This window comes from Rattus norvegicus, chromosome 17, assembly GCF_021556685.1.
Source record: "Rattus norvegicus strain SHRSP/BbbUtx chromosome 17, alternate assembly SHRSP_T2T, whole genome shotgun sequence".
NCBI lineage: Eukaryota > Metazoa > Chordata > Mammalia > Rodentia > Muridae > Rattus > Rattus norvegicus.
The window spans coordinates 50214092-50225776 of record NC_141550.1 but is presented as its reverse complement, the minus strand read 5'-3'; the positions used below and the strand labels follow the sequence as shown (position 1 = coordinate 50225776).

Sequence of the window (11685 nt, the reverse complement as noted above, 5' to 3'; positions counted from 1 at the left end):
GAAAGAAGGGCAAAGCTTTTGGAAGTCCCTACCAGCCCCCATAGGAGAAGATCCCAGCCCCTTGTTCATTTTTTCCTGGTCATTTTCTCTCCACACTCAGCCACTCAGTCAGTGCAGTTGGCTCCTTCTCAGAAGCCACTTTCCTCCTGACGCTACACTACACGCATTCTGAATTCAACTCCATTCCTTATGCAAAGCCTGCAGTTGGCTCTGCATTCTGCCCTCCGCCTCTAAATCACGGATCTGCGCATATGTTAGGGAGGCTGTGCCCGCAGCTGCTACATATCTATTAATTCATTTGGTTAAGTGAAAATTCATTTGCCCCTTGAGAGCAATTATGCTGGCAGAGGGCAGAAGCACAGTTGAAGTGCTTGTTTTAAAGCAATTTTTTAAACTCTTGCTACTCTGAACTGTAACTTCACCGAAGAGCCCTATTTAAAATGTGACAGGCACACAGGGGCAATTTGTATGGAAACGGTCTGCCAAGTCTGCCACAGGAAAGCAGTCCTCCTGAAAACAAGTTGGAAGAATCTGACTGTCTTAAATTTTCCTGGGTGACTGGCCTGAAAAAGGACGACTGAGAAGATGGGAGGAAGTCTGCCTCCTCTCTGCTTTCCAGACCGGTTATCTGCTCAACTTCATCTGCATTCCTCCCTCAGCGGACCTGCATCTCACGCCCCCTGAAATACCCTGTTTTGTTTCTTTCTCGGGGAGGATCCAGGAGCTTCTCAGCTCCTTCTTACTGGAGTCTTTGCTTTCTCTGCGTTATCCCCAGTCCCCATATCAGATGAATCATTTCTGCCACTTGACCCTGTCCATGACGTTTCTCTCAACTCAGCTCTCACAAGGTGTTTCTTCTTGCAGCATTGCAGAAGTTTCACCTTTCTGCCTTGGAAAGGACCAGTGTCTCTCTCTCTCTCTCTCTCTCTCTCTCTCTCTCTCTCTCTCTCTCTCTCTCTCTCTCTCCAGCTTTTGGAAACTGTATTATCAGGAAAAGGCACAGAAATATTAGTGGTCTAAAATCACCCAAAGGATTCCTCATTGTCAGCAAAATTGTCACAGAGCCTTCCATTTAAGATACAATAAAAAATTCAGGACAATGAGAAAAAGAAAATGTTTAAAAGTCTAAATTTCCCATACCCATTCCATGAAGCTCAGGAGGTATTCAAACAACAGCAGCACATGCACTCCTGGATAAGGACATGACCTTCAGACACATGGCCATCTGATCCTAAAGCCACCAAAGCTATCTAAGCAGCCAGTAAGACCCGTCCTAAAGTGATACAGCTGCCTACATTCTCTGGTTACCTCATTTGGGTCACGTGTTATTATCAGAAACTTATCTTACCAGATTTGGGACACTCTGGAATAAATTTCATCATAACTTGGGTAGAATTATAAAAGCAGGTGAGTATTTCTAAATGTTAGCTTTTTAGTCTATGATTTGCCAAAGCCAAGTGTTCTCCTTCATGGCTGTAATTTAATCTATCTACAGGACATTTATGTCTCACTGTATTTCTCCAGCAGTCTGTTTATCCATCTACCCTGATGGACTCAACGGCTCTCCAGGAATGGCTCTCATAGCACATGGTGGTACCACTGTAGAAATGAAGGGGGTTATTCTTTAAAGAACCTTTCTCCCTTTCCAAGTCCTTACAAGCACAACCATGTAGTGAACCTCTGTGGCCGATCCTGACTTGGCAGCTTTTCATCCTGGGTTAATCAGACTTCTTCCTTTGAAGTTGTATGGCAGAAGGTTGGACGATGCAGGCTTTTCCTCTTTGGAGGAAAGAGTTGAAAAATCATGGATTCAGTGGCACTAGCTCCCCTGTGCCAAGTTCATGTCTCCAGCTCACCCATGAAAGAGAAAATGAATGCAACGCAGTCAAGATAAAGGTGGGTGAGTATCATCAAGAGCACTGAGGAGCGTCAGGAATTCTCAAAAGGGCCACGGTGACACCTCCCCAGAGTTCTGCTACAAGACTGTCACAGTGACAGCTCCCCAGAGTTCAGCTATAAGGCTATGTTGGTGATTGGTTTTGTTATCCTGGTGTTTGTTGTTACTTTATGAACTACATTTACTCCTCCAGGAAATCTTGTTTTGCTTCAACAGATTCAAGCAATTTTCTATTACAACAAAGTCAGAGGATCACTAACCAATAACCTATAATTTAATTAGTTTATCAGTTACTCAGTGATGTGATGACTGTGCCAGAGTTTGTGTCAGGCCTTAGAGAAGGGGGGTTAACAGCATGTATCACACTATCAAAATATCAGTGCCTGGAGGAAAATGGGCAGAAACTCCCTGTCCTTGGTTGCACTGCTGCTGTCCAATGCAATCGTTAGAGGCTCTAGAAGGACTCACTATGGGAATAAATGGTATTTGGTGATATTCTCTTCCTTGACTTCAAAGCCTTTCAACAAACTATGTCAACTATCAGGACTATCTACCTGAGGGTCTATGCAACAGAAACATACTCAACAGTCATCACATCAGAGCAAAAACATCCCAGAAGGCTTAAGTCATTTCCCTTTTCATTGGGCTTTATAAATAAGCTTCTTTACTGAATAAGAATGAGCTAGCAGAAGATAACTAGGGAAAATGAAGAATGGCAAAAATACTTAGTTGGCATGACTTCATTTCCTAAAAATATATTAATTAGCTTTATTTATGTTTTTGTTTAGTTTTTTTTTTTTTTTGTGACAGGGTCTCCCTCAGGGGACACTGAGATTTCTGATTCTCTTGTCTGGCCCTTCCAAAGTGCTAGAACCATAGATAATCACCAAACTAGCAGCTTAATTAATTAATTAGTATCTGCTTAAGAGCCCACAGATACCCAAAGGCCTAATCCTCCAATTGTGGGTTGATCACCAAAGTTCAGGATGTGAAAATGTATAAAGTCACACGTTTTTACCCAAAGAATAGCATGAGATTGCATGCCAGTGTTTACATGAAAAAAGTATGCAAGTTTTCTGTTTATGAGGAGCATGACTGTTCCCACTCTGAGGAGTACAAGGTCCAGTACAATTGTGTCCTGGATTCACCTAGAGAGTGTCACAAAATGCTAGTCTTTGAATAGTGTGTGTGTGTGTGTGTGTGTGTGTGTGTGTGTGTGTGTACGCTATTGTGTATGTGTTGAGAGCTATCATTGCAAGGAATCACCCAGAAAGGAAAAGCACATAGTGAAACGGACAGACATGAAGCTCTGTTTGCTCAGGTTTAAGAGGCCACAAAGCCTTCTCAGAGAAGATATATTTCAATAGAAACAGACAGCCAGTCAGGTGGTAATGGGGGATAATGGAAGATGAGAGTCACAAGTAAGAAGAACAGGAAATGAATATATAGGAAAGTACCCTGAAAGAGAACCTAGTATGCTAAAAAAAAATCAAAAACAAAATGAAGGCCTTACAGAAGAGATAAAACAGAAGGTGATAAGCTAGGAATAGAAAACAAAGACTGAAACAAACTTGACATTCTGATACATAATTCATTCATAAAGCAATAGAATGGCAATATGAGGTCTGCTATAGGATACTGAAAATAACTATGAATGACATAGAAAGAGCAACCTTCCTCTTGTTTCTGTATGCATCAGAATGTCTCCTAGGGCCAGGCCTATCATAGGATCCACCTAGTAACAGATAGTCAATGTGCGTATATCGCTGCACTGATGACCGATCCTTCCCTATTCAAAAGTTACCATTCCTCATCATTGTTTGATATATGTATCCTCTCCAGTTCATCAAAGCAACTGCACCATCTCGTCAACCTTCACTCACCGCCCCAGGAGGACATGACAAGGTAAATTATATTAGGGAAAATTGAAAGCACTTAAAATTTGAAGGACTTGCCAAAAACTCAGTGTGATAAGCTAAGAAAAATGCCAAGTTCCAAGATGGCTTTTATCCCATGATTCGGAGACTCCAATTCATCTGTAAGGTGACATTGCTGAGAGGAACCGGTAGCCTGGAGCATCTCCACTGAACAGGGTTCACCGAGCTTCAAGCCAACCTGCACTTAGGAAAAAAGTAAGAGGGGAACAAAATTGCTTTCTGCTCAGGGAAACTCGTCCAATTTCAATTTCAGGGGAAATAGTTAAGTTTTGAACTGAGCTGTAAGGGGAGGAGAGACCAATCTGTCTCCTGAAGGATGCGGATTTGGAAATCCCCATTGGTAATAAGAATATTGAGCTGCTTTCTATTTGCCCTCACAGGTGAGATTTTCGAGCCTGTTTGTCTGAAGCTAAAGCACTTTGATTTGATTCCACCTCGTAGTTTTCACCAGCTCAGCAACTGCACATTGAGGTTCCCTCATTTATTCAGTTTTGGATCAGCCTGCTGTATTTCCCAGGACACTGCCAAACTCTTATATGCCCAGATATGATTTTTCTCCCACTCTGATCTTTCCTATCACCTGATCACTAGAGCAATTTAACTTCTTAGTTATAGCACTGACGTCAAACAAAATAAACTCAGAAAATGCAGGAAATCCTTTGAAATGCATTGAATGTATTCAATGCACCCCAAATCACCTTCAGACTATAAACTGACCCCAAATTGCCTATAGACTATAGATCCAAGTTTCTACATTTCCAATGTATTCCACTTGGGGTCTACTTTTTTGGAAGTTCTAAATTGGCCTCTCCCCTATTTCAAAACTATCTTTCCTATCACCCTGCTTTGGTTTCCATTATTAGAGAGAATTATATGGCTATAAAAGGTCTTTGCTTTTCCTGAGTCTTCTGCAAAGTACACTATCCCTGAAGGATTAATATTTGATGCTCTTTCTCTCAGCTAATAGTATTCAGGATTATCTTTCAATTGATTGAAATCTAAACCAAAATAGAATATTAGGACTGTGGGTGTTCAATAGCCAAAGTCAGCAAAGAGCAAGGAAAAGAATACATCAGTGATGATATGTCCCTGAAGAAAGGGGCAAAATGAGATACTCAGAAGAGAGATACACCAGACGGTGTCACAGAGATCATGCTGCATGGTTAGCTCTGGGAGTGTATCCCATTTCTGTTGTGAGGTAAGAGCACCAGAGACCACCATGCAGATATTCTTAAACGAAAAAATAAAGTCTTTATTGCTAGCCAGTGGCTGTGTGGGGCACTTGCCCAAATTATGCTTCCCTGAAACTTTCAGCTCTATTTTATTTATGCAGAAAACCCACATCCTGGTTGTCACAGTTTCATCAGCAAGAACCAAAACTACAGAAGCCAGAAAGCAAGGTTAGAACATTTTTTCTGGAACTCTGGACTAGGTCTCTGATGGGTGTGATGGTTTGCATATGCTAGGCCCAGAAGACAGGCATACAGATCTCTAAATTCCAGGTCAATCTACAAAGCAAGCTCCAGGACAGCCAAGCTTAGGTGGTGAAGAGGAAGCTTAGTTAGACAGCCAAGCTTATGTTAGAAAAGAGGAATCTAGTGATAATTTAGTAGAACAAGGAGGCCATGTTCCAGCTCCTGCAAACAGCAGAACTCAGCAGCTTCAGCCATGTGTTTCTGGCTTTATATTAAAGAAGAGAAGGAGACTACTAGGACAATTGATGCTGGTTAGCTGGAGTTAAGAAAGAGATCAGAGGGGTTGGGGATTTAGCTCAGTGGTAGAGTGCTTGCCTGGCAAGCACAAGGCCCTGGGTTCGGTCCCCAGCTCTGAAAAAAAAAAGGAAAAAAGAAAAGAAAGAGATCAGCATCACTGGAGTGAAATCTTCTGGGAAGTGTTTTCTGAGAGCACAAAGAAGCTGTGTTCCATTCACAGCCAAGGTTGTACCTCATGCTACAGCTGTACTTGGTAATGTGTAAGAGTTACCCAGGTGGAGCTGGTTTTAAAGGCATGAAGCAGTTGTGAAGAGTATCTGAGGTTGGGCACTGTGAGAGGCCATGGAAGGCCATTGGTGAAGGTGCAGCCTCAGTAGCAATTGATGGCCCAGGACTGAAGAGGTCATGCAAAGGAGTTGAGGCTTGGCACCATGAAGAGAGCCTGTGAGAGGCCACTGGTGAAGCCTAGTTGCAATGGAAGATCCAGTGTATTGAAGATGCCAGTACCATGGGATGATCACCAAGAATAGCTGAGGCAGTGGAGTGGATCAACCTGAGTGCTACAAAGGGCAGAACTAGAGAAATGAAGCCAGCCCTCTGGAAGTAGGGTTTTATTGCTGTAAACAGACACCATGATCAATCCAAGTTTTATAAAGGACAACATTATTTGGGACTGGCTTACATGTTCAGGGGTTCAGTCCATTATCATCAAAGCCGGAGCAGGCAGGCATGGTTCAGGAGGAGCTGAGTTCTACATATTCACCCAAAGGAAGCCAGGAACAGACTGAGGATCCCCAGGCAGCTAGGAGGAGGGTCTCCAAGCTTACCCTTACAGTGACACACTTCCTCTAACAGGCCATACTTTCTAATAATGCCACTCCTGGGCCAAACATATGCAAACCATCACAGTGGGTCAGGTCTGTGTTCCCATTTTGGCCAGTGTTGGGGCCTACATTCTGAGTTTTAAGGTCAGAATGGTGCTTCTAACATGGAATCATCTGCCATACATCTATCCTGGAACTGTGAATTACACAGATTTTACCTGGGCTTCCTAATCTTTCAAATAGAAATAGTATCTACCTCCAGACTATCCCCAAATTAAGAAGATTAAAAATGGTATGTGTAATCTTAAATGTGGCCAAGCACTGAGTATCAGCTAGCTGAACTTAGTAAAGTGAATTGCCTTACCCTTGGCGACTTTGAGTTTTGTGTGAGATATCCGTGGAATATTTATTGCACAGCACACAGCCCTGATGTGTGATTGTAAGGTTTCGCTTTTTCTGCTTCAATCCCCATCAGCATCCCTAGCATCTATCTAATGGCCATTTTCCCTAGAAACAAACACACATTGAAGACTGACCTTGGCTCTATTTTATTACTCTGTTTCAAATTTCAAGTGGCCATTCCTGTCCTTTCAGCCCTTGCCTTAACCATTGTTGCCCATTGTTCCACCAAATTTAATAGCTAAACAAATAATAAAACAAAGAAGAACTCTGTGATAGTGTGAAAACTGGGTTGTGAGACTGTAGAGCTGCTCTCTTTAAACAATAGGTCTGAGTAGGGAGATTGAAATATCTGTTGTAAGGAAGGAACTCAACCCTCAGATGACAGCTACTCACAAAAGCTGTGTTAGAGGAGCCCCACTATGGCAGCTGTATAATAAGGTCTGAGGAAGGTGGCCCCCTCTCCTCTAGAACCTAAATAGCCTCAAGCCAAGAATCAAAATCAAAATTGCCAGCATATGGTTTTTTCTTCCATCAAATGATGTTCAATTTGGTCTGTGATGATGTTTTTTAAATCTCATTTAATATAAATTCTGTTTTATATGAGCTAACAGATGGGCCTGAAAGCTACCAAGCAAAATGGCTATATAGTATTATAAGTCACATTAGCAGGAAGACAGATTCCATGACTCTTTATAGATTGAGGAGCAGTTAAAAATATTAAAAAATTAGGTTACTAGTTAGTTGTATTTGGAGTGAAAAAAAGCATAACTTACAGGTTCAGGACCTAGGTAATTTTAAGACAGGAAGTAAGTAGACATTGGATAGAAAACAACATTTCAAATATACTCTCTGCACAGTTTTCTCATTTGTAAAATGAGATTCATTCTGAGTCTACTATGGAGTAGGGCTTTCACCCCATGTGCAATATCTGTATAACCCACGCCAGTGCCTGCCCTGAAGACTGAATGTAGATGGAGAACCTAAAGTTCTACACTAGCCCAATTTCTCAAAGGAAAAATAAAGAATTGAGTGTGCCTGTGTGTGGTTTATTGTGATGTATCGATCCACATTCGCAAGGTCCAATATCCCATCATCTATCATCTGTAAGATAGACACTCACAAACACAGCTCAAGGCTGTTGACACCAGGTTAAGTCTGAGGTTTTAGATCCAGGAATGCTGAGGGCAAAGAACTACCAGAAGCTCTAGCAGACAGGCAGAGAGAGGAAGGAAACAACACTCCTCCAGCATTTCCAGTGTATTGGAAGAACATTGTAGAAGGCCACCTGATCCTTCAGTGCCCTTACTCAAATTCTAAAATTCTAACTTCTCATGAAGACATTCCTAGACACACCCCCAAAAATATATTATATATTATATATCAGTCAGGCTGGCACATAAAATGTTTGTCTCTGGTTTGATAGCATGAGAGATCATTAATGTAGCTACATATAACTTGACATCTATATGCTCTGAGAAGTGTGCAGCAAATGATTTTGCCATTGTATGAACAATGTAGAGTGCATTCACATAAACAAATATGGCTGTGATGTTTGCAGACAATAAAATAATTACAGAAGTACTGTCCTATGTGCAGCCCAGATATCATTGTGTGGCACAGGACTGAATCTGTAATAAGTCCAGAGTAAAGGAGGTCATGTTTGTTTGAAAATATCTTTGAAACTCACTAGGTAGCCCAGGCTGGTCTTGAACTAAGTACTAGGATTACAGGCATAAATCACTATGCCCTTTCATGTGTGTGTGTGTGTGTGTGTGTGTGTGTGTGTGTGTGTTTTTACACACTCATGTGTGCACATTATATGTGTGCACATATAATATATATGTGTACATGCTTGTGAAGCAGAGGTTGACTTCCGGTATCTTGCTTAGACACTCTTTGTTTTTTTAAAAAATGTCTTTCACTTTTTAAAACTTACTTTTGTTCTTTAACAAAATGATACATGCATATAATACATTGTGGTTACTTTCTTCAAAAACTCCATTTTCTTCTCTCCATCCATATCAGCCGCCTCTCTACAGTCCTCTTCTCAAATTCATGGCTTTTGGTTTGGTCTTGTCACTCATCCCATTTAACCCAACCCATTTTTTGTGACCTTCATGGAACTATCTGTTAGACCCTAGTACATCATCAGTGGGTACATAATGAAGGCAGTGACTTTCCCTCCCTGAATTAGTTCAGAAGTGAGTAGAGCCCCCAGCCCCTTTCCATCCAACCCTGATTATTGACACACCAGTTCTCATGAGGACCCAGTGCAAGTACCAATATCCACTGAGATACCGAAACTTAGACTGCTGTCTTTCCCAGCAGAAGGCATTCTCAGCCCTGCTCTAGCTTCCAGATTTTCTTTCCATTGCCCCTTCGGCAAAGTGTCCTAGTTTGCTTTCTGTAGATGTGACCAAAAGCAACTTGGAGAGAAAAAACATTATTTGGTTTCCATAACATAGTATTTGTGGGGGACAGGAACTGAAGCAAAAACCTGGAGGCAGGAACTGAATCAGAGCAGGGGGCAGCCCCACTTACTGCTTACTGAGATTGCTTTGTTTGTTTTCTTTGAGATTTGTTGTTGTTTCGATTTTTGTTTGGGTTTTGCAGTTTTGAAGCAAGATTTCTCTAGTCCTGGCTGTTCTGCAGCTGATTACCTAGACAAGGCTGGTCTTGAACTCACAGAGTTCTGCCCACCTCTGCCTTCTGAGGGCTGGGATTAAAGTCATGCACCAGGCCTGACTCACTTGCTTTTTTAAAACAACCCAGTAGCCTGCTCAGGGTAGCACAGTGCACAGTGGGCCAGACCCTCCCACATCATTAATCAAGAAAATGCCCCAAACATAATGCCACAGACCAATCTGTGGAAAGCCTTTTCTGAGTTGAGATTCCTCTTCCAAGATGACCCTTGCTTGGATCAAGTTGATGAAAAATCTAACCTGCATACTGAACCTTAGAAGGTTGGAGTACATGTGTAATGCAGGGAAGAGCGCTCTCACTTCCCTTGTGCTTGATACCTTGCCCACCTGTGGAGCCCATGCATTAGCGATTATTCACTGGAAAGAAAGACTTCTTTCTGATTAGGAATATAAACAAATGTTTGCCAGACAGCCTGACAATGTGTCAATTCAATTAAACTATAAAATAAGTTAACCCTAGAGCCTGGCACTTCCCCTACCGTGTAGATTTCTAGGACAGGACCTGGAGTCTCTCCTGTGGTATGGGCCCTGCAAATCAGAAAGCATTTAGTCGCCTACACAACTGTATTGCTTCTTGGTGCACTCATGTGCACATCTCACCTGGCAGGGTAGTCTCATAGTTCATAGGGGCTGGCTAAGACTACCAACAAAGTTGACAATTACTTTGTTCTCTCAGCAGCCTGCAAAGCACTTTCCAGCACCGTGAGTGCTAGTTGGAGGACAGGAAGCTTCAGCCCAACTCTAGCTTGGTTTATTGTACATTCCCCAACCTCCCTGTGGCACTGGGAATTATAGGCACTGCTGAATCTAGCTTTTCTAATGGGGGCTAGAGAACACAAGTTAAGCTTGCTGTAAGCATTGTGCTTGAGTCGTAAGCATTTTACCAACCAAAGAATTTCCCTAGCTCCTGCCTGAGGTTTTATTTTATTTTATTTTTTGTTGCATATTTTATGTATTTGTATGTCAAATGTTATCCCCTTTACCGGTTGCCCCATCTCCCATCCCCCTGTGTACTGGCTAGTTTTGTGTGTCAACTTGACACAAGCTGGAGTTATCACAGTAAAGGAGCCTTAGTTGTGAAAATGCCTTCAAGAGACCCAGTTGTAAGGCATTTTCTCAACTAGTAGTCAAGGCGGGAGGACCCAGCCCATTGTAGGTGGTGCCGTACCAGGGCTGATGGTCTTGGGTTCTTTAAGAAAGCAAGCTGAGCAAGCCAGTAAGAAACGTCCCTCCATGGCCCTTGCATCAGCTCCTGCTTCCTGACTGGCTTGAGTTCCAGTCCTGACTTCCTTAGGTGATAAAACAGCAATGTGGAAGTAAGCTGAATAAACCCTTTCCTTTCCAACTTGCTTCTTGGTCATGATGTTTGTGCGAGGATAGAAATTCTGACTAACACACCCTGCTTCTTTGAAGATTCTCCCACTCCCACCCACCTCTCCCAATTCAACACCCTGGAATTCCCTAAAACTGGGGGAATGAGCCTTCAAAGGGCCAAGGGCTTCTCCTATTGATGCCAGACAATGCCATCCTCTGCTACATGAGAGGCTAGAGCCATGGGTCCCTCCATGTGTAATCATTGCTTGGTGGTTCAGGCCCTCTGAGCTCTGGGGGGGGGGGTGTCTGGTTGGTTGATATTGTTGTTCTTCCTATGGGGTTGCAAATCCCTTCAGCTCCTTCAGTCCTTTCTCTAACTCCTCCATTGGGGTCCCTGTGCTGAGTGTGATGGTTAGCTGCAAGCATCTGTATCAGTAAAGCTCTGGCAGAGCCTCTCAGGAAACAGCAATATCAGGCTCCTGTCAGCAAGAACTTCTTAGCATCAACAAAATTGACTGGGTTTGGTGGCTCCATATGGTATGGATGCCAAGGTGGGGTAGTCTCTGGATGACCTTTCCTTCAGTCCTGCTCCATTCTTTGTTCCTGTATTCCCTCATATGAATAATTTCTTCCCACTTCTAAGAAGTACTGAAGCATCCACATTTTGGTCTTCCTACTTCTTGAACTTTATATGGTCTGTGAGTTGTTTCTAGGGTATTCGAGCTTTTGGGCTAATATCCACTTATCAGTGAGTGCATACCATGTGTGTATTTTGTGATTGGGTTACCTCACCCAGGATGATATTTTCTAGTTCCATCCATTTGCCTATGAATTTCATTAAGTCATTGTTTTTGATAGCTGAGTAATATTCCATTGTGTAGAGGTACCACATTTTCT

General features: G+C 42.4%; 1 pseudogene; it reads left to right on the top strand.

The window, feature by feature from the left end:
- The first annotated feature begins 1764 nt into the window (after positions 1-1764).
- Positions 1765-11685, top strand: part of Krt18-ps6 (keratin 18, pseudogene 6) — a 36882-nt pseudogene continuing 26961 nt past the window's right edge.